The sequence below is a fragment of the Lissotriton vulgaris genome, chromosome 7, assembly GCF_964263255.1.
Source record: "Lissotriton vulgaris chromosome 7, aLisVul1.2, whole genome shotgun sequence".
In the NCBI taxonomy this organism is placed as follows: domain Eukaryota; kingdom Metazoa; phylum Chordata; class Amphibia; order Caudata; family Salamandridae; genus Lissotriton; species Lissotriton vulgaris.
The window spans coordinates 673,158,157-673,185,273 of record NC_141695.1 but is presented as its reverse complement, the minus strand read 5'-3'; the positions used below and the strand labels follow the sequence as shown (position 1 = coordinate 673,185,273).

At 41.2% G+C, this 27,117-nt stretch overlaps 1 protein-coding gene across 1 annotated transcript in view; it reads left to right on the top strand.

Moving 5' to 3' along the window:
* The window catches only part of C7H17orf67 (chromosome 7 C17orf67 homolog), a 139,092-nt gene extending 136,452 nt beyond the window's left edge, over positions 1-2,640 (top strand). The window contains exon 4 of the mRNA XM_086928765.1: positions 2,085-2,640. The gene's annotated coding sequence lies outside the window, so the exon portion shown is untranslated. The remainder of the gene's footprint in view (positions 1-2,084) is intronic.
* Positions 2,641-27,117: the final 24,477 nt, after the last annotated feature.

Below are 27,117 nucleotides of genomic sequence, written 5' to 3'. Positions count from 1 at the left end.
AAGCGGAAAATCTGCCCCGTCCAGAGAGCAGTCGAATGGCTGCTACACCGCACCACAATATCCACGGCTCGAGGGTGGGCCCATGGTAAATCCAGTAACCTGGAGACAACAAAGATTCTGCCGGAGCAGAGACCAGTGAGACCCGGACCATCTTGATGCTGCGGGGGCCTCGTAAACGCGACACTGGACATCGCGTTATGAATCCAACATGACCTCCCTCCAAAGAGAAAGACGAGACCCAGCAGGGGAACCGTTTGGAGCCAGCTTTTATTAAGGAACACCTCCGTACAGACCAATGCATTTCGGCATCATCACAGCCTTCTTCAGCGTCTGGGGTATTCTGCAACAGAGAAGGTGTATATATATATATATATATATATATGCAGGACATGTCACTGTAGGGCGAGTGTGCTCCTTGTCTGTTATATGTTGTTTTTTAGGCTTGTTTTTTGGGGGGGAGGATAGTCTCGAGCGGATATATCCTTTCTCTCTGGGGGGGTGGGGGGAGGGTAGGTGAATAAGGGAAGAAAAGTTGAAAGGAAAAACTTTGGTTGGTATTAAAACAGTTTGGGATTTTTGGCAAAATAATGAAATCATTGGGGAATGCTGATGGAAAACAAGTTGGGGAAAAAAGGTTTTGCTATATGTACAAAAGTTTTGGGTTTCTAAGAAACGTAAGTGCGGTGTCTGTCTTTGGCTGTCCTAGTAATAAAAGTGACCTTTTATGCTATGAGCAGACTTGCGTGGAGTGTCTTTATTGCGGGAACGCCAGTCTGCACCACATTCTTGTGACTAGGGTGCAGCCTGGTGTTTCCAAAGTGCCGGTGAGAGGCGTTAAGCTAAGGAGACTAACGCCTCTCACCGCCACTTCTTTGTAAATATCCCCCTATGAATCTTGCGTCATTGGCGATCAATTGAAACCCTGGCGTGCAGGAAAGGATCATGGAACTTTAGCATGTATCATTCCATGAGAGACTGAGTTACAGGATAACCGGACATCTTTAACAGTTTCTTAGACATGGCAGAATCTTAGAGATGGCAGAATGATTAACAGCATACCAGTGTCACTGCTCGAATAGTCTATCATGCCTTAAAAGATTTAGATGGCACCGTAGACTCCAGGTACCAAGCATTAAGTGAATAATTCGTCCTTTGTACCCCGTGTTGGACCTCAAACAGTGGTCCTTTCATTCATATGTTGCTTCAACTACAGTTTGCTCTGTGGGATGCATCAATCCCACTTTCCGGCTTCCTTCCTGTGTGACAGCCCTGTTTCACTCCTTTTCCCCCTCTTCTTTCACATCACATGTTTCTATAATCATTCCTTTGCTTCCACCTGCTCGGTTCACTAGTGTCGAAACTCCCTCAGCTGTATTGTAGTTTCCTTTATTAACAACTGTATCCAATTTGTGTATTCTTTGTATGACTGCATCGAAAGCTCTCAATAGAGAATTGTTCACCAAAAAAGGTACATCAGGCCAATCGTAACTTGACATGTTAGACAAACAACATTCATGGCTTATCGCGCTAACCATATAATTCTTCCTGTTACTTTTATAATCCTGTGGGTCCAGTATTTTTATAGAGAACTGAGTTTGTATATTTTGTGTAGAAATTAAGTATTGCATTAGGAAAAATGTATTGCAGTATAATACATTTGAGTGTGAATTTGCTCTAAACTATTCGTAGAAATGAAGGTTTAGCATGTTAGATAAAGTACTTTAAGTGGTGTATTCATACATTTTTTTTAATATTTCTAATTTTCCACTACAATAGTTGTGAAATCTGATGGCTTGTCAAACCAATGGCATGTTAATTTAGCACTTCCTTCTAAATGTTCTCTATTTTTTAATGTGCATTTTTCCACACAAATCAGTGTTGAGCAGCTTTGTGCAATTCAATTCAAAGGAAGCTTCATTCGATGTCTTCATAGGAAACCATAAAAGCATATACAAAAAGCAAATTCTATTAAAAAAACAATATATGTTCAATTTCTTACCATTCGAGTAGTGGTACTCACTAAGAGCATCATTTTTTGATTGTCTTTGAAAAATGTCTTCACAAATGTTTTCTTTCCTTTCCAGGTATCAGCATGCTGATTTTTGATGAAACATTCTGGAACTTGTTCGGACGGAAAAACATCAAAAGCTGTTCATTGCCATAGCATTAGGAAAAAGTATTAGGAGTGTGATTACTAACACTTTTTAATTGCATAATAAAATAAGTATATAAATAGTACCGTATGGTCCTGAAACCTAATGTATTTACCAATCTTCGTGCCATTCCATTTGTCTAATAAGTGACATCCTGCTTGCAAAATGGAACGAAATAACATGTCAGTTACTGGTAAAGGTGGACTTGAAACCCTCCTAATTACGTCAATTTGGATTTATTAGCTATATACCTATTAAATTGATGTTAATTGTAGTATTGCTTTTTATTAACATCTAATTGATTTACCTAGATATTACATGTATGCAAAGAGTGCTAGAATATATATGCTAACGCACTGTAATCCTAATAGCTATACGTCAAACCTCTAATCGATATGTTTACTCGTTTTTAACTACAAGCTTCATGAAATTGTTTACAATGTATACAATTCACAAACCCAACACAAATAAAGAGCTCAGAAAACAATGCTGCGAATGACTTGCATTTATTTTGAAATAACAACTATTCCTAGAAAGTCCAATTAAAGCTAAAGGTGAAAGGAAATATAGAAAATGTGGATAGACTTAAGTGGCAGCTTTGGCAGCATGGATCCTAGGATATAACACACTGTGATAATAATTAGGAAAAACGAATTGAGATGAGCTCTCTCTAAACACCACAGGCATGAAAATCATCCTGACATATTACTTCACACAATCTGGCAAGTCACCATCTGTGACCTTCATCTAAACCATTTTATGGTATTATGGAATGTTGTATTTCCCTGAAATCTTACAAAAATTCACAAAGCCAATAGACCTGGATTTAAAACGTGGCAACAGGCAAACCCAGACATGTACAAATGTGCACACATATACAGGACACACAGAGAGGCATAGGTTGCACAGAGAGAGCTCACAATGGCATGCCTGTGTTTACCTGTATCATCAGCTCAATAAAGTCTGACATGGTGGCTTTGCTATCAATATGTTTGATATCTTTAGGCTTAATCATTCCTGTCACTGGTCTATCATGGAGAGTTTGTGTTAAGTTCAGGTTTTTAAAATGAATGAGGAATTTATTTGATCTATTTAATTTGAGAGGATTGGAGGTTTGTATGTGGTATTTCTTTAGGTCCTACAAAGGGCCTTTATTGTGGGTATGGAATGTTAAATTGATGCCCAACAGGCGGCCTAAGAGGAGGGATGTGTGGATAGCTGTGTCTTTTTCCTGGTGGGGGTAAAATCTCCAAGTAAAATCTAATCACAAGAGGAGGTGAGTTGATCAGTGATATAATCAAGGAAATAGTCAATACAATCATTTTGCTGTGGTATAAAATGTTCAGCCTACGTCGTTTAGCATGGTATTTACATCCACCAACAGAAAGACATTGGAAATGAGTAGAAATTCATTGAGCTAAACAGTTTCCATTTAAGGGACTCTTTGTGGATAAAGACCAACCCACTGCACCAGTTTTTACTCTTCCAACAAGGCGGAGGATACAGAAATATTAGTGTTAGAATAGTGGCATAGAGGATTAGCAGAACAAGGTTTCTGTGAGTGCAAATACGAAAGCTGCATTACAGAATGTATGCACACTGTTCCGGAGGGCAGCTTTGCTTTCTGAGCTGGCTCTCTGAGTTGAGATGAGTTAATTTTTCTGAGGTTACTTGAGCAGACTGATATTTGATGGCTTTTGGGAGGTTTAGCTATGGAGAGTGTGGCAACACGATGCGATGTGGGATGTAGTGATCACAGGTATTGGGATATGTGATGTGAATTTTTAGATAATGCTTATTGCTCTGAAGCATTGATGTCAGTGTGCACATTTGGGTTTGGTTTTAGGTTTACTGAGTAACGTATAACGGGCAGAGGTATAGAAGAGCAGTCCTGGCAGGAAACAGTTTGTGGAAGAGAAATAGAGAGTGTTATTTGTAAGCATTATATTTCTTTTAGGTTTCATGATCTTTAATTTGATGTGGACATTATTGCTTCATTAACTGCAGATAGAGGCCACATAGTTGTGGACCATATTCCTCATTATAGGTCTGCTTTGTGTGATCAATATAAATAATATGTCACTGCATGCAATTTAAAATGATACACACATCGAGTATCCACCTGTTGACTTGCTGTTTAAAATATTAGTAGCTGTGTGTGCATTTATGTTAGTCAATCAGAAAAATTTACAGGAGAAACCCTTTTATGAAAAGGGAGGGGTTAGGTACTGTGAAAAATACAAAGGTTCCCTTTTCATCTGTTTTTGGTAAAGATACTCAAGTCCCTAGGGGGTACAGTTCAGGGATAGTTGGTGAGAAACAAATTGTATTTGAGGAAGTATGAGGATTAACAAATTTACAAATTCTACCAAATCAATCAATTTCAAAAGTTTAAATCATACAACGAGTGGAGCCAATGATAATGTGTAGACAAAAAAGGTTTTTGAGTATATCTTCAGTATTTATTATCTACTTTTACAAAAATATTGATTAAAAACATTGCATTTAATCACAAGAAACATTTCATAATTAAAACAGTGTGTACATAAACAAAGAAAATATGTCAAAATATGTCGACGCGCGTTTCGGTGATATAGATCGTCACCTTCTTCAGGACAATATTTCATTAAAATCACTCTGAATGAGCTGCGGGAAAGTCGCTTTTGTCAATTGGCGATTTCAGGCTATCCCAGTTTTTGCATGATTACTCGTTTTGTGACTGTCGTTTCTAGTAGAAAGAGTTTCTATTCTCTTCTGCTTATTGTAGGCCCTCTGGGTGATTTATTGCTGTTCACTGGATTTCTTGTATTAAAATCCTTGGACGGACGGTCGTTTCTTTTAAAATTCAGGACGAATAAAACTTGCCCTTCTGACACATGTGTATACAGGGTGCCAAACTCTAGTTGTTTTTTGGACGATAGGGCGGTGCTTTAGTTTATAGCAATTTGTTTTTCAAAGATCGTTGTTTTCTGCTTTCCTAACTCAGCGGTGCTTTTAAATTATAACAGTACTCGCTCCGAATCTTCCAGGGTTTGTTGTTATCAGCTTCACACACGTCGCCTTCACGGACCGTCTTTCACGGTATTGCACCGTTACAACGCAACTTTTACAACACACTACCATTACATCGCAACTTTTACAACGCAAATACCATTACAATGCATGCCATTACAACGCATGTCATTACATAGCAGATACTATTACAACGCATGCCATTACATCGTAAGTATAGGTAAGTATATAATTTTTATTTTATTTTATTTTACATTATTTTATTAATTTAATTAATATTAAAAACAAAATAAAATATTAATATATTAATTTAAGTAATTTTGTTTTTTTTAGGTTTTAGGGCTGGGTTTGGTTTTTGGGGTACAGGGGTATTTTTAGGTTTTAGGGCTGGGTTTGGTTTTTGGGGTACAGGGGTATTTTTAGGTTTTAGGGCTGGGTTTGGTTTTTGGGGTACAGGGGTATTTTTAGGTTTTAGGGTTGGGTTTGGTTTTTGGGGTACAGGGGTATTTTTAGGTTTTAGGGCTGGGTTTGGTTTTTGGGGTACAGGGGTATTTTTAGGTTTTAGGGCTAGGTTTGGCTTTTGGGGTACAGGGGTATTTTTAGGTTTTAGGGCTGGGTTTGGTTTTTGGGGTACAGGGGTATTTTTAGGTTTTAGGGCTGGGTTTGGTTTTTGGGGTACAGGGGTATTTTTAGGTTTTAGGGCTGGGTTTGGTTTTTGGGGTACAGGGGTATTTTTAGGTTTTAGGGCTGGGTTTGGTTTTTGGGGTACAGGGGTATTTTTAGGTTTTAGGGCTGGGTTTGGTTTTTGGGGTACAGGGGTATTTTTAGGTTTTAGGGCTAGGTTTGGTTTTGGGGTACAGGGGTATTACGTCTTTAAATAAATTAAATTAATTAAATTAATTTAATTAGATTTAATTAAATTAATTACAATATTTAAAATTATTAAATTAATTGATTTACATTACTAAAATTAAATTAAATTAATTACTTTTTTTATTTATTTTATTTATTAAAATTAAATAATATTATTTAAAATTTTTAAATTAATTACATTTCTTTTTTATATTAAATTAAATTATATTAAGTATTATTTAAATTTTATTTCAATTATATTATTGTAATAAATTACATTATATTATTTACTATTTATACATTTATTATATTTCATTAATTATATTATATTAAATAAATTAAAATAATTACAATTTTAATTTTAATTAAATTACTATAATTAAATTAAATAAATGTAATTACTGTTTAAAATTTTTTTAAATTATATTTATTAAATTTCATTAATTAAATTAACTTTATTACTTTTAAAAAAAAGATATACTTACCTATACTTACGATGTAATGGCATGCGTTGTAATAGTATCTGCTATGTAATGACATGCGTTGTAATGGCATGCATTGTAATGGTACCTGCGTTGTAAAAAATGCGTTGTAACGGTCTGCGTTGTAAAATAACGTGTTGTAACGTCATAGATCCGTCTTTCACAGTCCGTGAAGGCGACGTGTGTGAAGCTGATAACAACAAACCCTGGAAGATTCGGAGCGAGTACTGCTATAATTTAAAAGCACCGCTGGGTTAGTAAAGCAGAAAACAACAATCTTTGAAAAACAAATTGCTATAAACTAAAGCACCGCCCTATCGTCCCAAAAACAACTAGAGTTTGGCACCCTGTATACACATGTGTCAGGAGGGCAAGTTTTATTCGTCCTGAATTTTAAAAGTAACGACCGTCCGTCCAAGGATTTTAAAACATGAAATCCAGTGAACAGCAATAAATCACTCAGAGGGCCTACAATAAGCAGAAGAGAATAGAAACTCTTTCTACTAGAAACAACAGTCACAAAACGAGTAATGATGCAAAAACTGGGATAGCCTGAAATCGCCAATTGACAAAAGCGACTTTCCCGCAGCTCATTAAGAGTGATTTTAATGAAATATTGTCCTGAAGAAGGTGACGATCTATATCACCGAAACGCCGCGTCAACATATTTTGACATATTTTCTTTGTTTATGTACACACTGTTTTAATTATGAAATGTTTCTTGTGATTAAATGCAATGTTTTAATCAATATTTTTGTATAAGTAGATAATAAATACTGAAGATATACTCAAAAACCTTTTTTTGTCTACACATTATCATTGGCTCCACTCGATGTATGCTTTAAACTTTTGAAATTGATTGATTTGGTAGAATTTGTAAATTTGTTAATCCTCATACTTCCTCAAATACAATTTGTGTCTCACCAACTATCCCTGAACTGTACCCCCTAGGGACTTGAGTCTCTTTACCAAAAACAGATGAAAAGGTAACCTTTGTATTTTTCACATTTATGTTAGTCAGCATAATTTGATTGTTCCAAGTTCTCCTAGCAATGCAGTAGTTTGCATCAAAGGATGCTATTTCTGGTTTTCTGATTGTTACCAGAATTACATTTTATTATTATTAGAAATTGGGCCTCTAGTTGGCACAGGTATGCACCATGTCCAAATAGAGACCACAGTCCTAATCAGGGTCAGTCAGATACACACACTCTGTGAGCTTGGAACAGAACAGCCAGGCTTAAGTACCCGTCTTTCCTGCCACGGCTCTAGACTCACTACAGGGGGTAGGTAGTTCTTTTTTGTGGGGGCAGGCACAACCTATTCTGGTGTAAGTGTCAGCTTCTCACTCCCATCCTCTCCAGGATGGCCCATCATAATGTGGATGGCCCTTTAGTCACACTTTAGGCTCCTTTTGTGTGTGGCAGTCTGGAGGGAATGCAAAATCGCCCAGCTGTCATCAACCACAGATGTGTATTTAGAGACAGGCAGAAGGCACCATCTGGCTAAGTAAGAAAATACCAGCTTCGGCATTTTCAGAATTACAATTTTAAATCTAACTTCACCATACATCAGGATCTTAAATTGAGATTCCAGAGATAACAAACTTCGGGGTTCCATCTCTTCACAATTGGAAATTACAATTATAAAATGTAATAAGGTAATCCCAATATTAATCTCTGGGAAAGATAGGCTTTGCAGTAGTTAAAACTCGATTTAAGAATGTTATGGTCCTCTGGGGACAGGCCTCTGGAAGATACACTGATCCCTGCCTTGATGGGAACCAGTACCACCAGCAGGATATTTGCTTCCTTTATCACAAGCAGTCCCAAATTCTCCAGTGAATCCTGGCCCAGCTCCTCCTCATCATATAGTTCCTCCGGTAGGGTTACAGGTACTGCATCACAAGCTTCTATTCAGGCCCTCATCACCTTTTGCAGGTCCACCTCCCTGGTGAAATCTTAAATAGAAAGCCCAAACCCCTCACTCTCAAGTTTGACCAGATCAAAGTCACTTTTTGCAGATGCAGATGTAGAACCTTCAGTCAGAGACATGATTTTGAAAAAAAAATACCAATAAGGGAGAATAGAAACATTAAAAATGCCAATCAGAGAGGACAGAAAAATATTAAATTATTTTCAGGGGAAATTCAATTGAATTATTCTTAGGTATGGCTAGGTAGTTTACACCAAATTACTGTAAGGCACTGCACAAATGCAACTCCTATACTTCTGCTGACATCAATGTTTGAAATTATGTCTCTAGTTGACAGAGGTATGCACCCTGTCCAAGTAGGGACTGCGGTCCTAGTCAGGGTAAGTCAGGTACACACCCTAAAATTAACCTGTACTCACCCTCTGGTATTTTGGCACAGAGCAGTCAGGTTTAACTTAGGAGGCATTGTGTAAGGTATTTCTGCATCTCTTAATACAGTAAAACTGTGAAACCTCCACACAAAAGTAATCCACATCAGCTTAGAAACGTAGAGCCTAATGTAATGAACAAAACAAGACCAAAAAGACAAAAATCCAATAAGTAGAACTAGAGTTATGAATTCACCAAGAATATCTGCAAATATAGTCCTTAAAAGCATAAAGCGTCAACTGATGCTATCTGGTCACGCTTGACGGGGTCAAATCCAAACCTTTAGACCAACGGGGATGTGTAGTGCGGGTTGGAGGCAAGGACCAACCTTGTCCTGCTGAAAAAGTATCATGTTGCGCCATTGAAGGGGACCAATTTGTGGAGCAGAGAAGGCAAAGTGTTGTCGTAAATCCATCTGGATGTACATGATGCATCGGTTCCAAGCCAAGCAAATCGAGATACCTTGCCATCGGCTCCTTCTGATTTAGGCGATCATTGAGCCACGCAGCTGGTGACGCAATGTCTTTGTACTCTGTGGCAGCCGCAATACATCAGTATCGAGGAGAGATGCATCAGTTCCGACTAAAGCAACAACGGCGATGCGTGGAATCTATTGGACCCAGCACAGAATTCCCACCTCCAATGGCTCAGGACTGGATTGGCACCCATTGGCAGGGCAGGACTCACAGCTGACAGAGTGCAGGTGCTGTAGCAGAGTTGTTAGAAGTCTTTGATGTCCCTGAGACTTCAGAACAGGAGTCAAGCCAACAAGCCCTTGGTGTCAATATGTTTCTGGGGTGTAGTGATGAAGGTCCAGTGCTTCTCACTCCATGCAAGGCGGGAAGCAGGCAGCAGGGCAGGCACATCAAAGTTCTGCAGGGTGGCTGCCCTTTCAGCAGCACAACAGTCCTTCCTGGCTAAGTATCCTCAGGCCCAGTAGCGTACTGAGTTGGCTTGTGGGAAGTCCAGTAGTTAGACATTTTCAGTACTAGGACATGTACAACTTTAAAGTGCTTGTTTAACTCTTTAAATACACTGCACCCTACCCTTGGGGCTGTCAAGGGGCTACCTAAGGGGTGACATATGTCTTTAGAAGGACGGTTTAGGCTTTGCAAGAGGGTTATCTTGCCAGGTTGACATGCTAATATGTAATTAGCAATCATATATCTCAACACTCGGTCGCTATTCAGCCATCAACTTGACATATGCCACCTCCTGGATTCAGACCGACCTGATATTCTACTCTTAACGGAGACCTGGCTGAATGAGGATTCCTCCCCTGACATCTTGGCAGCCCTCCCACCTGGGTATTATATTCTCCAAGCCAACGGACCAGCTGGGAAACTTGGTGGTGGCGTAGCCGCCATTATCAAACTCTCCCTTAGGTTCACCTCCCTCTCCCTACCTACCATCCCCCAGGTCGACTACCTGGTAATCAGATTTGAATCCTCGGTGTCTCCCCTTATCTGCGTTCTGGTATCTCGCCCTCCCCAACCCATGCCCAATTTCCCCTCGCTCTTTGGCGACCTACTCTCCCAGCTCGCCATCAACAACTCCAAACTTCTGGTCCTGGGAGACTTCAACTATTGGCCGTCAGACGTACATGAAAGCTCCCACTCCTTAGCCTTCACTGACCTATTAAGTGGGCTCAATGGCCTTCAACACGTCCATACGGCCACTCACTCTAAGGGCCACATTTTAGATCAAGTGTGGACCTACAATCTCGGAATCAAGTCGCTTACAATCTCACCTTGCCACTGGTCGGACCACTCCTTAATCTCTTTTTCTCTCCTTTTTCTATCATCAACCCAAACACCTCCACGTCCATCCCCTGCTTAAAGCCTTGCACTGGCTCCCTGTATCGGAGCGTTGCAAGTTCAAACTAGGTTGTTTGACCCATAAATCTCTGGCCGGTATTGGTCCTTCCTTCATCTCTTCTCTATTGCACCCCTACGCCCCCCCTAGGCACCTTCGATCCTCTCACCATGCGCTCCTCCAGACGCCTAGGTTCAGGCGCAAAAAACACGGAGGTCTCAGATTTTCTTTCCTGGCTCCCTCATTCTGGAACTCACTCCGTTGGAACTTAGACTCTCTCCCTCTTACCCTCACTTTAGGTCTCTTCTCAAAACTCACCTTTTCCGCAGCATCTATACATAAGCACTCTTTCCCTCCCCTTCTGTGCCTCTTCCCAAGTAAGTGAACAGCGCCAAGAAACCGTCCGGTGTAAGTCGTGCTTTATAAGAATTTTTTACATTACATTACATTACATTACATTACAAAACTGCACATGCAGGCTCTGCAGTGGCAGGTCTAAGACAAGTTTAACCCTTTGCATGCTGATGACGGAACCGCTCCGTCATCAACTGCGGTGGCGCTGTGCTGATGACGGAGCGGTTCCGTCATGACCCGCCCAACGCTCCTGCGCGGCGCGAATTCCGCGCCTGCGCTGAGCGTTTTATTGAGCCGGCGGGACCATGACAGAACCGCTCCGTCATAAGCACAGCGCAACCGACGCTGGTGACGGAGCGGTTCCGTCACCAGCATTCGCCCGCCGCATTTCCGCCCCGCCCCCTTAGCACTGCGGCGGAATAGCCGCCGCAGTGAAGGGGTTAAAGGCCTACTGCAGTGGGAGGCACTCTCAGGTCTGCAGGCCAACTAGTTACATTGAATTTACAGGCCCTGGACACATGGATTGCACTTTACTAGGGACCTAGAAGTACATGAAATATTCAAATTGCTGATAAGCCAGTGTTACCACATTTTAAGGAGAGAGCACATGCACATTAGCATTGGTTAGAAGTGGTAAAGAGTCCTAAAGCCAATAGAAACAAATTCATTAAAAAGGGGAGGAGGAAGGCAAAAGGTTCAGGGTTAACCCTGCACAAAGGGCCAGGTCCAACAATTATGTTGTATATAACTGTTGTTGTTTAGAGGGCTCATCCTGGTTATTATTGAAAACTTGAGTATGTTTCACTTAAATCAGTTAGTTATCGTTTAAATGCCCAAGATTTGTTTGGTTAAATATGATGGCTGTGATGTAAAGGGTTTTTGGTTCTATATTTAAAATACATCTAATTGTTGTATCTATTTAAAGGCTGATTGTTTATGATAGGGCAGGAAGAGATCTGTGTTGTTTTTGTCCCACCACCTATATAAGGTAGACAAAAAGTGGACTGAGAAGAAAACCTAAAACAAGCTGCAGGGGGCAGGGCTGTGCTGCAGAGGAGCTGATTCATCATTATATTCCCTATTTCTGCGCATAAAAAAACTTAAACGGCAACAACAATCAATCATATGGAAATAAAATGCATATATTCAATTACATTTAAAAAAATAAAGTGTTAAATATTTTAAAACAAGCTTCAACAAGCTCGGCTCTGATATATTAACATCTCCGGGCGATTCTCAAATAAAACAATCGTTATTTCTTAACCATGAATTTACTTGGACCTAACATACCATATTGCTGATAAAAATTGACAATTGAAAAAACAACTGGGCCCCTGGTGTTTGTTCTACATACTCACAATGCTGTGTGACGATATCTAAAGCCCATCAGTTTACTAAGTAGTTTAATCCAACAGATACGTTGCTTTTTGTAGGGCGCCCAAAAGAATATGACATGCTCAATGGACTCTGCAGCCACGCATCCCATTGGGCAAATATTTGAACTATCTGTCTTCTTTTTCCTTAGGCAAGTGAAGGCTGTTAATGGTAGAGTCCCCAGTCTGAACCTAACAAAGAATGCTCTTGCAAAAGGTTTAGTTACAATGTCTAAGTACATATCAAACTCGCATTTGAATGATAGGAAAGCATCGGTCAGGCTACCCGAGGCTATAGTTGAGATTTTCCCTACCAACATAGAATTCCAATAGCCCTGTTTGAGTTTTTCAATAGCATTGCATGGGAGCTCTAGGGGTTATCACCAAAAATCCCCTAAGCCTGACTTGAACTTTTTAAATGGGAGCACTAAGGGATCCTGTCAGCACATGAGCCGTCCAGCAAACCTTGGAGCCATTCCTGTATGGCTCCTGCCCCTCTGTTGGCCACACACTTAGCCAATACTTGATAGGTCTCAGAGCAGCAATATCGGAAATAGATCTCAAGTTTAGGTCCATACGGATGGGAAGTGTGGGAGAGCTTTGGGGAAATTGTTGTAATGTCTTGAGAAATGTATTCTCTGCATTCTCCAGAATATGCAAAATTGCAATGCCCCCAGATGTCTGTCCCAGAAAAGGCCACCCGCAGACTTGACTTCTATAGATTTCCATGGTAAGGATAATAGGGGAGGAAGGTGCCCTATTCGCAAATCTTATAATGGACCCAGCACAATGTTTTAAGGAAAGGGTGCTGTTCCACACCTGGGCTACCAATCTGGGCGAGTCTTCTAGTCGGACGCCCAAATAATCAAACTCAGAAACCCTCTCGAGGGCCTCCCCATCTAATAGTATAGATCTTTTTATTTTTCCCATGTGATCTCTGAACCCCTTGTACTTAATTTTGTTGTTATTAATTTCCAGCCCATAATTTCTACAATATAACGAGAACATCTCTTAGAGAGTGAAAGAGCCTGAGGGGCTTTTAGGCATCAGCAAAGTGTAATCTGCAAATAATAGTCATGGTATTTTCAAGTCTTTAATCTTGGGGGGAGTCATTTTCACATTTGAAAAGACACGGTAAGCACTCCTTGATGTATAAAAGGAAGAACGTGGGAGCCAGTATGCACCCTTGGCTCACACCTCTTTGAATAAGTATTTCATCTGGCAATTCACCCACAGGTCCCCTCCTGACTCTAGCATAGTTGTTAGTATACAATGTAATACTCCTGTAGTAGGGTCAACAAACCTCTTAGAACCCCAATCCTACACAATGTCTCCCACAATTTGGCCCTTTGGACAAGATCAAACGTTGATTAAAGATCCACAAAAGCCACAAATAGTCTCCTAGTCTTAAAGTTCTCCCCTTAACAGCCAAAAAACATCTGATTTGGTCCACTGTAATAATTTCTTGCCTGAACCCCGCCTGTAATTGGGAAAGTACCTTATTTTGCTCCATCCAGTCTCATAGTCTGCTAAGTATTTCAGATTTATGGGTCTGTAGTTGCTCAGGATAGCTCTATCTCCCTTCTTGTGGATCGGTACTATTATTGCTCCCTACCAGGAGCCTGGAATCTGGCCTCCTGCCATCAAGGCATTGGACACTGAATTTATGTATAGGCCCCACATCTGAAGTTCACTCTTATGCAAACACAAAGAGACTGCAAAATAACAACTGTGTCAGTCACACTCAACACGCAATTGTCCAGATACACGAGGCCCCAAAAACTGCTCAAAATCAAAAAGGGGGTACTAATGGCAGTTCTAGGGGGGGACACAATCAAAGTGTGAACAACAAAAATTTGGAAAAACCCCCTTTACAACCATTAATGCAATGGAGACAGGAAGAACGCCCCCAGAGGGAAGGGAATTACGACCACTGTTATACAGATTCCGACCCCTTTCATACTACTAGCAATCACGCCTCACATATAGATCTTCCTCCTGAGGCAAGCCCATTTGTAATAGTTTTTGCAGGGGTACCAGAAATCAGGCCCAATGAGAGAGAATCACCTATCAATTACTCTCCAAAATCTCCAAGTGGCTGAATATCCACAGACCCTTAAATAATGGGGAAAGAGGAGAGATAGTACACGTAAGAAGGGTAAACTGGATTGGGGGGAGAAATAAAGACATAAGAGGGGACTGTATAGTTGCAAATTTTAGGGACACCAGTCTGGTTGATTACATCCTGAAGAATTCTAACAGGAATCAAACCAGCACTATTTGTGCACTCCCACTTGGGTATTTTTACCCAAGGAGCCGGAATATTAACCATGCGGGTGATGAGGGAGGGTGGATTCTTGGAAGACCACAACGTATACATAGACCAAGACCAGTAAGCCACCCCGAACAGTCCTTTCCCCCTCGAGATTATGCACAATGGAGAAACAGATTTGCCCCAATTCAATCACTCGAGGACATTGATTGACTGATCCCTACAGAAAATAATTCTGCAGCCAGTTCAACGATTAGTGGACGCTTGGGCCCAGAAATAGGGGGTGAACGTGGGAGTGAGGAGAACACACAACCCGGGAGGCTAGACCCACATTCGAGTCAGGGGGAAAGCAAAGTAAATATCAAAGATACATCTGTGGTGGGGGAGGTTAGAACAAATGAAACTCACATAGTAGGAGGTAAAGAGAAGAGGGAGGGTCTGACCATCTTATCCTGGAATATTGCAGGGCTGGAAACCAAATTAAAAAGTAAGGAGTGGTTAGAATTCATAAGGCGCTTTCATGTTATAGCGCTCCAAGAAACATGGGCACGGGATTCGGACTCTTGTCAATTGGAGGGCTATAAGTGTTTCTTTAGACCTGCCCAAGGGACAAACTCTGGAAGAGCAAAAGGGGGCCTAGTAATATACATAGATTTAGACCTGAATGGCACCTGGTCATACCCAGACTGGATGTCAGACAACATACAAGTAGTTACACTACAACACCAGGGGGAGAGTCTACTGTTTCTAAATTTCTATAATTCTGGGCCGGTGGAGGGGAACTTTCCAATATTAGCAGAGTTGGAGAGCAGACTAAATGAGGAACTGGATCAAAGGACGAAGGGGCCAGAACCAACTGTCCTGTTGATGGGGGATTTTAATTGTCATCTATGCCCCAAGCTACTTCCTCTATCTGTCGACTGGTCAGCATGCCCACTAGAAAAGGGTCCCCATTTTAGACACAATAAAGAGGGTACGACTCTGATGAAGCTATTAGATAACTTTGCACTCACTCACGTCATGGATCTAGCTGCAGTTAAAGCAGGGGAATCCCCAACACCCACATTCAAGGGAAAAGGTGGTGGGTCCATAATAGATTATATAACGATCTCTGCCTGTGCTAGAGAACAGATCCTATATACTAGAACAGAGTGGAGCCCCAGGGGTGATCCATGAAACCGATATCCAACCAACAGACCAAGGGAGACGCATAAGGTGGTCACTGATTAATCCTCAAGAGTTTTACGTCAAATTAGTGGGCGAAGGGAAAGCCCATATAGAGACCTGCCTAGATCCCACAATAGAGGGTAGAGGAGTGGTAGAGGCTTTCGAATCCTTAACCAAAATTGTGGAAGGACTATTACAAACTAGGAAGCCCGTAAGACAGTCATCCTCGCCAAGATGGTTTGACTCAAACTGCTCCAGAGCGCTAAGAGACCTAAAGCAGAGTTTAAAAAAGACTCCAAGGGACATGATTGAAATCACCTGCTGCAGACAGAACTATAAAACCCAGGTAAAGATAAGGAAGTTGGCCCTTCAAAAAGAAGTCTGGGCTGACCTAAGGGAGGCTGGTGAAAATAAGGACTACGCACAGTTCTGGAAAATCATAAACAGACCATGCTTCCATGACTCAAGCTCCCCAGTCATCAGCTCTAATATTCTACCAGAACAATGGATTGCTCACTTCAAATCCTTGTATAACCAACAGGAGGTAGACATTGGTGATGGAATATGGAGGGGGCCAAGGGCAGAACAACTTGAATTATCTCTGGAAGAAGTCCTTAAAGCAATCTTAGGGCTGACACGAAACAAAGCCCCAGGCCCGGATGGCACCCCCCCAGATTTATTCCTCAGTAACACCGAGTTATGGGCCCCAGTGGTAACGAGAGTACTGAATGCAGCAATCAAATCGGGCCTGCCGAGATCATGGTCCACTGCGGTAATTGTCCCGATATATAAGAAAGGCTGTAGGGACAGCCCGCAGTGCTACAGACCTATTTCGCTGATTGATGTTTCTGCCAAAGTACTCGGGAGGGCGCTCCTCAACCGCTTAATAGATTGGACTGACACCCACAACATCCTGGTGGATACCCAGTACGGGTTCAGAACAGGCAGATCAACTAGTGACCAATGCCTCAACCTATACCTCCTCACGGCTAAGTACACCAAGACGACTGATGGGACCATATACATGGGGTTCATGGACTTAGCAGCTGCTTTCGATAACGTCAATAGAGCCAAACTTTGGTCACTCATGTTTAACCTGGGAATTGACTCGGATCTTATTAACATTCTGAGGGAGCTGCACTGGAACACCACTGCCAAGGTCCGCTATAGTGCGGGGGGGGTGAGTACCGATCCCTTCCCGTGCTCTGGCGGGGTGAGACAGGGGTGTATCCTGGCACCGTTCCTGTTCTCCCTTTACATAAATGGCCTGGAGAGTGCCCTGATAGCACTGGGAACTGACTGTCCCAAGGTGGGCGCGCGTCATCTGCCGGTACTTCTGTACGCTGATGACGCGGTCCTCCTAGCACGAACGGCAGTTGGCCTGCAGCTCTTAATTAAGGGTTTCTCTGACTTCATGAGGAATTTGGACCTCTCCGTCAACATGACAAAATCTTTCATCATGGTAGTGGGGAAGAAACCACAGAAGAAATTTGTGTTCAAACTAGGGGATCATGTCTTGGACACTGTCAAATCATTTCCGTACCTGGGCCTTTTATTTGATGAAAAGTTTAAGTTCGCCCCTCTGATAGAGGAGAGGGCCAGGAGACTAGTCTCAGCTAATGGAGCTATACTAAACTTTGCCCGTCGAATGGGACGTTGGTCCCCAGAGCAGGTGATGACTTGTATAGGTCGGTCAGCATCTCAAAGACCATCTATGCATCTCAAGTGTGGGGTTTCAGGGATGCACAACCAATACAATGTGAGGAAGACAAATTCCTAAAAAAACTGTTAAAGCTTCCGTTGAGCATCCCAGCAGCGATAACACACAAAGAGTTGGGTACCCCATACATAGCCGACCTGATCAGACTGAGACCTATACTGGCCTGGCTTAAAATTTGGTCAAACCCCAATGCGGAATTGTCCAGACAGATCATCCAGGATTGCTTGCTGAAAGAGAGATGGCTTCAAATCCCCTGGCTGAAATACGTCAAAGACACATTAGGGGATATTGACGAGCAAGGGCTATTTCTGGACCCCTCTACGGTGGAGATATATTCCAGACACTCTGTACAAAAGCAACTACTGGAAAAATATGATGGGAGGAGGAGGGAGCTTGACTCTACTAAACCCTCGACAGTTGCTCATTCGCTTGTTCGCAATGAAGTGGGCATGGAACCGTACCTCTTTTTAATGTACAGTCAACACGAGAGGTTTTTAATGACTCGTTTTAGGCTCAATTTGTTGCACCACATTTTAGCTTATCTGTCTGGGTTTACTCAAACAATTGAGCAGAAGGGTGCCTGCGGCTGCGACAATAGGTCTCCGCAGGACACCCTTCATTTTGTATTACTGTGTTCTTTTTATAAAACACCGCGTCAAAGATTCTTAGTGGATGTTTTAAAGGACTCAAACATTATCCATGCTAAATCTGCTTTATTGTTCTTGCAAAGAGCCACTGAAATGCGTACTCTGTTTGCTACCATGAGTTTCCTTAAAATTGCTTTCAAATTAAGAAACACAAGGGGCTGATAAAGTTGGTGGGATTGGGAGGAAACAAAAAAGTCATATGGGGCCTTGTGTCATATTTGCCCTCTGTTTTGACTACCTACAAAAACCCCTTTTTAACTTGTCGCTCTTTTTAAAATGTCATATTGTTCAGTATGGGTTTATGCAATCATGTATTACTATGTATTTTTATGATGGTTTTTAACCTTCGAAATAAATAAAAGAACTGAACTGAACTGAACACTCTGAAAGAGCTTTCCCAGGCTTCTTGGCTAGTACAGCTGACGTAGTTTCTTTAAGAGAAATTTCCTTATGCTCTGTGTCCCCATCATCAGCGGTAAACATTGTTAAATTAACTTCCTTTTCAGCTATTGGAGTCTTTACCTCATAAATGCCCCCAAAATGTAAAACCTATTCCTCAGGGGGGATGTGGCAGTCTGGCATTTATTTATTTGTACGCCCATTTTAGGATACCAGTTGCCAAAAGCGCTTGCTGTCTTTTTCTCTGGTTGCCACTTAAAGGTTTTCCTAGACTTCCTCTTGCCACTGGATCTTACTTGCCCTAATGATACTAATAGACTTCCTTCTTCACAAAGTAATCAGGAGTCTATGCTTATGTTTTATAGCTTTAATGAGGGTACCCTTGGCTATTTTTGGTTAAACCACTGGACCACCCACTTTTAGGACTCATTTTCCCCTTGCAGTGTTTTACGAATAGGAGGCCCAGTCTGTTATAGAATTTGTTATGAGCTGACAGTGTCTGTCCTGGGGTAAGTACTTTTGTAACTGTGCATTAAATTCATATGATACAAGTGGGTATACATTCAATAATTCCTCGGAACTGAGGAAGGCCTGACATTTGACAGTGTGATTGTTGCTAGTAACCACTACTGGGTCAGTGGGGTCTTGTTTTTCTAAGGCCCTTTTTCTATTGTTTATCATTTTTTTCCAGAGTAGTAAAATGGGGAAATGGTCACTATTGTAATGATCGCTGGTGTCAGATATCATCGATGTGACTACTATAATTCAATCTGGTGAAAGTGGGCTTTGCGCCACTGTCTGAGGAAAATTGCCCATTCCCATGTCTTAAACCATGCAAGACCATGATATCTATGGTCTGCAATGCAGCTGCACTTATTATAGACAATTTACATGTAGAACTGACGGGTGGGATTTCCCATTAGTGGTTCTCTTCCTTGATGAGGTCCAGATATGGCGCACAAGGCTCAAAGCAGGAATGTAAATCACCAGCAATAATTACTCTATGAGAAGGGGGCAGGTCTACGAGGGAAGTGTTTAAAATTATTGAAGTGTTTGATGTCTGGAAGAAAGAGGTAGATCTGTTATAAATATTTATCATCAGGTAAGGCATCTATTAGTAGGTGATGTACTAAGGGCTAATATGTCAGGAAAATCAATGTATTTTCTTTTTATATCACCACTGTTAGAAATTGGGGTCTCCAGTTGGCAGAGGTAGGTACCTTTGTCTAAGTAGAGACCCTTTTTCCTAGTCAGGGTAAGGGGGATACACATCTAAAATAACCCCTGCTCACACCTTTGGTAGCTTGGCACGAGCAGACAGGCTTATCTCATAGGCAGTGTTTAAAGCATTTGTGAACACATACAGTAATACAGTGAAAACACTACAAAAGGACATCACACCAGTCTAGAAAAAAAGTATTCTTTATCTAAACCAAACAAGACCGAAACGACAAAAAATCACAATACAGTAATAAAAATATGACTTTCAAATGGTAGAAATAGTTCAGTTCAAAGCAAATTGCAGATGGGACTCTTTTCACACAAAGTACCTTGAATGCGTCACGCACATAAACAAAAAGGGTCGCAGGGAAGGAGATGCATCGGTTCCTTACACTCAGGGAAGGCGGTGCGTCCATTCCTTGCTCTGGGGGAGACGATGCGTAGGTGCCTTACTGCTGTGCAGGGGAGGTGATGCGTCGGTTTCTTACTGGAGAGGAGGCGATGCGTCGGTTTCTTACTGCATGGGGAGGTGATGCGTTAGTTTCTTACTGTGTTCCCCAATGATGGGACAAACCTGGCACCTCAATGTGATGCGACAATCTGAGACAATGCATGGGTTCTTGCATCTGCACAGCGGGACTTGCGTTGGAATCAGTTCGGTGATCTCGGACCTCGGAGACTGGTGCACTCAATGCGGTATGCAGCGATTTCTCAAGCTGCGGGCAGTCGCTGCAACAGCTTCTGCAGTGACCCATCTTGAAACAGGTTCGGATGCGTCATGCTTCTTGTTGTTGCATTGCTTTTCCAGCTCTCAACAGCCAGAACAGAGGCACAGACAGCTACAGGCAGCTCTTGGCAGGTCAGAACTCCCAGCAAGGAATTACAGGGGAGCTTGGGATGAATGTTTGTGTCTCTGAGACTTCAGAACAGGAGGCAAACTCTTCTTCAGGCCTTTGGAGATCTTCTTCAAGCAGAGGACAAAGCAAACAACAAAGTATTTTTCCCTTTCTTTGGCAGAAAGTAGCCACTGCAGGCGAACCCCACAACCCCAGACAGAAAACAGTACAGGGGCAGTATTCCTCCTCAGTTTCTCCAGCTCTTCTCCGTGGCAAAGGTTCCTCTTGATTTCCCAGAAGTAATCTAAAAATATGGGTTCTGGGCCCCTCTTTTTATACAGTACATCCATTTGTTCTCTCCTGGCCCAGGGCCAGGCACCCAATCCAAACCAGTTTTGGGGGGCACTTTGCATGTGCACAACAACCTAACAACCTCCATTGTCATTGTGAGCCCTGGCTCCAGACACACCACAGGGGGCGGAGCCAATATTGCGGAAGACAGACACAGCCCTATTCAGGTGCAGGTGCTACTCCTCCCACCGCTCCAAAATACAGACCAGCCCTACTCAACCTAGCACTGACTCATCCAGACTCTCAGGAGCCACTGCACATCCCCGGTCACTCCAAAGTCAGACAGCCAATACACATCCTAGCAGAGGCACACTGGATGGCTAAGCAAAAAAATACCGACTTTCTAAAAGTGGTATTTTTAAACACAGAATGTAAAAATTACCCTCACTAAAAGATCCATTTTAACATTCTGTGTTCAGGCATACTAAGCTTTATTTTCCTATCTGATTCCCAGGGGCAGTTATGCTTATAAGATGTTATAAGCAAACTCCCCACTCTATCCTATGGGAACAGATAGCCTTACAATAGTGAAAAACGAAAGTGGCAATATTTCACTATCAGCACATGCCACACACATCAGGGCATTTCCTACCTTTCGTATACACTGCACCATGCCCACAGGGGTACCCTGGGCCTCCCTTAGGGGGGACTAACATGTAAGAGAAAGGAAGGTTATGGCCTGGCAAGTAGTTGTACTTGCCAGGTCGACGTGGCAGTCCTAGACTGCAGACAGGCTCTGCAATGGCAGGCCTGAACTACATTTACAGGCTGCTTACGTGGGTGAGAATTGATAGTGGGCAACCCAGTATACCCTTGAGGGTTTGGGCAAAAAGTATGAAAGGGTGAAGGTACCTTCAAGGGATTTTAGTAAACAAAAGAATTTTAGAATCACTTAGGGAATGAAATCATGTGGGCTTAGTGATTTGAGCCCACTAAGGCTGGTTATGCAACAAAAGAAATGATATACATTCAAAACTGTCACTTGTTAGTGATCAGTAAAGGGAGAGAGCAAAAAGGGATTAAAAGACGGTTGTATATAGAAAAAAGTATTTAATCTTTTATCAAATCAAGTTAAAATGTTGGGTACAAGATAAACAGTAATAACGCAGAAGGGTAAATACATGAATCTACACAGCCCTTGCTACATAAATTGCTCAAGCTTTTCTATCTATCACAGAATTAGTTAAACATTCAATGGTAGATAAAGCCACAGTCGACGTTTCGGTCTCTATTCTTTCGTGTAGGAGACCATCCTCAGGACATGGATTTCATATCTTGAGTACCCTAAAAACGATAACAGATTAATAATTAAAATACTGTCTCTACCCATTGAAGGGATGATCTAATTGATATATATAACACCCAAAGAGCTCTCAACTATTAAAAATTAAAATTATATTTGAAAATACCTATTAGTGGAGACATAATCATAGCAGTTGTGAAATAACAAATTCTGTGTATTTTATAAGCTTTCAAATTTCAGCTATTATTAACACCATGAATGACATTTAAAGGATACATTCTGAAAATAAAATTAGACAAAAAATCATCGTGTTTGAGGAATGCTTCAATCTCATGCAATGCATATCCTAGTCAGTATCAATTCTTTATCATTACAATATCATAAGTATCACATCTGTTATCATCTGTATTGACATAAAGATGTATGTTTTCACACAGGGGAACCTTCGGGCTGACACCAAGTGTTATCGTTCTATGCTTGGTCGAAAAACAAACTAGAACAGGGATATATTTCTCAGGTTGTTTATAAATAATCCACAAGTAGAGGGAGGGTTGGCATAAAGATTACCCCTATTTATAACATATTTTTATACCTCGTTCATATAAGCGCCCGGATCAGAGACTCGAGTGCCTAGCACTGCTGCCGGTTGAATGATTAGCGTTTTTCGGTGAAGTACCCTGTGTTAGAATGGTCAAACAGAACAGTTTTTGGTTACATTACATGTCCTTATATTAAATTGGGTTTTTGTTTAGATCACTGAGTCCTTGCTTTTTACCTTATGGGAGCCAACAGGTATCCCTGGCATGTTGAATGATTTGAACCGCAAAGGCTAAAAGTTACTGTGAGGAAGCCTGTATTTGTGGATGATACAAAGGCGATAAACATTGTGGTAAGCTAATGGTATTCAACATCCGCCCATATATTTTCAAACTTTAGGCTTAAGGATTGCCGTTCATCTGATCTTTCGCCCATATATTTTTCGCTTAAAGCTTGCCGTTTTTCTGAACACTCTATATTGTTTATATTGCTGGCAAATGAGCTAACTGGTCGGTACCAGTGGACAGATTATTGGTACCAATACATATGAGTCTGATATTGTAATATCAAGTTCAACTGCATATGCTATATGACAGAATTCTATCTAACTGAGGCTGTCAGATTTTTAAGACAAAGTTGAGTAATAGCTGAATAATCACTAAGTACCTGTCTAGTGAATCGCTTCCAGAAGCCACGGATTTGGAAAAAGGGGTCCTCGTTAATTTTAAAAGGTTCCCTAATTGCGATACAGAGAAAGAACAGAGATTAGAGTGAACCCTTAAAAGGTCTACCGTGGTTGACATTAGGTTCAAATGCATTGGTATATAGTTTAACTAAAAGAGTTAGTACATACCTTACACATTAGAAGGTATAATGGCGCCTTCCTGCCAATGCTTCTCAGTCATGTAGTCTGCTCTAAAAGTATAAGAAGCCACCACCCGATTTAGTATTTAATATATAAAAATCGATCTATGCAATTTAGTGAGCAGCAAAATGTCCTGGCTCTCAGAGTATAAATACCTGAATGAAATGAGTAAGAGTCCGTCTTCACGCTATGATTGCTTCAGCCGTAGATGCAAGGAATGTGACCGTAGGTTCACACGGGTTTATACTGCTGTCGTTTGGAGATTGACAGAGGACTGAAAGCTTTACACATCTTGGGATTTATTAAACAAATAGGCGGCCATTTTGTAGTGGTATATTGTTAAATGGATAGCAGATCTATCCACCGGTATAGTGCTTTTTGACCATATGTCACGATCATGTTATGCAGTGATCCTTATTCACTGAATTATATAGCATAAATATATACTCATTATTGGCCAATAGATTATTTGTTGTAAATATATATCTCTCCGAAACCAACAAAGTTGGATTTATGATGGTTGTTTACACACTTGTTACGTGCATGAATCAGAGGGAATATAACAGAGGCCTCCGGTATGTCTAATACTTGTGTATGGCTACTAGTGTGTATGGCTACGGTAAAGAGAGAGAAGTGTCACAATCTGGTTTATGGCCATGTATGCATTCTTATTTACCAATACTTAGACAAGTATTGTCGAAATCCATTTGAGCCAAAGATTGTGTAGTTTAGAAACATACATTGTGAGAACATATCAGTCCACAAATTTTGAAAAATAATGTTGAGAGTATAAAAAATCTACAATAGAGTATCATAGACATTGAATTAACATCTAGAAAAAGATAAGTATAACACATTTCATAAAATTATATTGTAATTTTAATTTATTAAATCTCTAAGATCTTCATTTTTCGATATACCAATTATTATATATGTAGTAGATCCAGTCTCTGGTTTGGAAAACATTGTCAAAGTATCTCTTTTGAGTCTTGTCTTTGAGTCTGAAACAGATACCACTCTTCTTTGGTTTTCATTTTTTTCAGTTGGCTAAGATGATATCAGGTGGATGATGGGAGTGCCGACACATCTAGGGGGTACAAATTGAATTTGCAACACAAGTGATCCAGTTTCACCTTAATAAAACACAGTTCATGAGTAAGGGATTTGGGATGTGGCCAGAAGTAGTTTGCTGTAATGAAGTATCAAGCAAGCAATCACTTTTTAAAGTGAACCAAGCCCATGAGTGAATGATTCCTTCTGTAGAAAGTCAGTTTATGTGCTCTTGCTTTTGTGTAGCATCTACCCACCCTTGTCGTATAAAGTTCTGCAAGTGGATTTCATGATCTGCCTTCAATAAAACTACCTTCATTACATTTAGCTTTTATTCGCACTGTTCCTCACTGCACTTAGGAGACATCACCATGGCATGCATCAATCCAAAAGATACCAGCACACCTGCAGCCATTTACATTGTATACCACCACCAGCTACACTTCACACAATAATTACAAAAGTAGGCGTGTCAGCCTGCTCCTCAATAAAAAATCTCAAACACTGCACACACCTTTGCTCAAGTACCACACCGTTACCATTATTGTTCCAATCAATGTCAAAAGTGCTACCATTTACTGCCCACGAGGTGACATCGGTATATTCTTTGATTATCTAAATAATGTTTTCCATCGTCTGTTGGTCTCTACACCGGTCATGATTTTAGGTGAACTGAGAGTGCAGTTTACAAACAGAACTTTTCCAATATCACATCCACTCTCATGTCATGTCACCCAAATCGTTTTACTTCCAAACTCATCTTCACAATCAACACTTTCCTCTTCTCTGGTCAAGCACCTGTTGCTTTTTTCCCTTTCAGAGCTCAAAATGGTGTCTCATACTTTAATCTAAGGATCCTGTAGTGAGGACACTTTGCTTTGTTGGTTGAATGATAAATGTAGATTTAGTATGACAGAAGATAGAAAAGTTGCTGCTACAAAGGGCCCATGATATATGTCTTAACTGCTCGCAAGTTGAACAAGAGTCATTTCACAAAAGAACATGTGACCCACCAATGAGAATTAAATGTCACAGTACATCATGGGCTACTCTGTTGAAGAGTAAACACAGAAGCAGCAAATGCCACAGATCCATAGGCTTTGGAATACACAAGGCAACATTCCTCTCACTCCCTTCAGCTTATATTTCCCCCTATATTTCACAGCTGATCTCCTATTTTGGCTTCTCCCAAAAACAACCTGGGAAAATATTTCCCATTCTTAAATCTGCCAATACAAATGTGCTTCAAACCATTCACCCCCTAAATCATCCAACCACTACTAATTTTCTTTCAAATCCTACCAGACAGCTCTCTTTAATAAGACTTTCTCCTCGGGCATCTGCCCCCTGTGCTTACGATCTCCCATGAAACTCACTGATGACCTCTCATCACCAGCAAACTATAATTATTTTTCTTTACACCCAATGAGCTCTAAAACTTTTGAATGATTCGTTTTTAATTGTCTTATCTCTTTCCTCACTACACATGCTGTATGTAAGCCCTTTCAGTCTGGCTTCAGGGATCTTCCTTCCACAGAAACTGGCATCACTCATGTACGCACATTCATATTCTCTGCCCATCACAATACACTCCCGGCTACTCTCTTACTCCTGGACCACTTTACAGCACTTGCTATGATTTATCTCCATTCTATTATCCATGCTCACCAACCTTGGGATCACAGGTCCGACCCTCCATTATCCTGTCTCTCTGACTATTCTTTCCCATTCGCTTGGTGGTTCTTTCCCACCACACTCCTGTTAGTTGGAATCTTGCAGGGCTCAGTCCTGGCTATGCTCCTCTTCTCACTCCATACCTCTTTTCTTAGCAATATCATCACTACCTCGGGCTTTTCCTATCATCTCTAAGCAGGTGATACCTCGTTTCTAGCTTTCACCCATCTCCAGACACAGATCTCTGGTGGTCCGTTTGTAAAGTTCACAACATTAATGAGTAAGTAGGTTCTGACCATCACTGAACTATTCCTTCTTAAAGGTCATACGGATCCATGATTGTGGGTACAGCCCCTGTGTGAAGGATATACCATAGGTTGCAAGCCTATTCAATGCCTGTGTCTGCGTGACAAGAGGAAGGTGAACAGCATTGCTCTACTTTCTTTATTGGTCTGTGTCTATGGCTGATTTATCAGTCACAGTTCTAATGCTGTCTTGCTCAGTACAGGTCAGGCACACAGAGTGTGTTAAGGCGATATAGGGCTGTGTAGATATTGCTGTTGTATCACTTTGTTATCTGCTGTTTCAACATATTACCGACATTAGCATCTGCTGTTTCAACATATTACCGACATTAGCATCTGCCCAGGCATGCGGGACACTTCCTGTATGGTTTTGGTCCTCAAGGTAGGTGAATACTGGAAAACCTCAGGAGAATAATGATACCTTG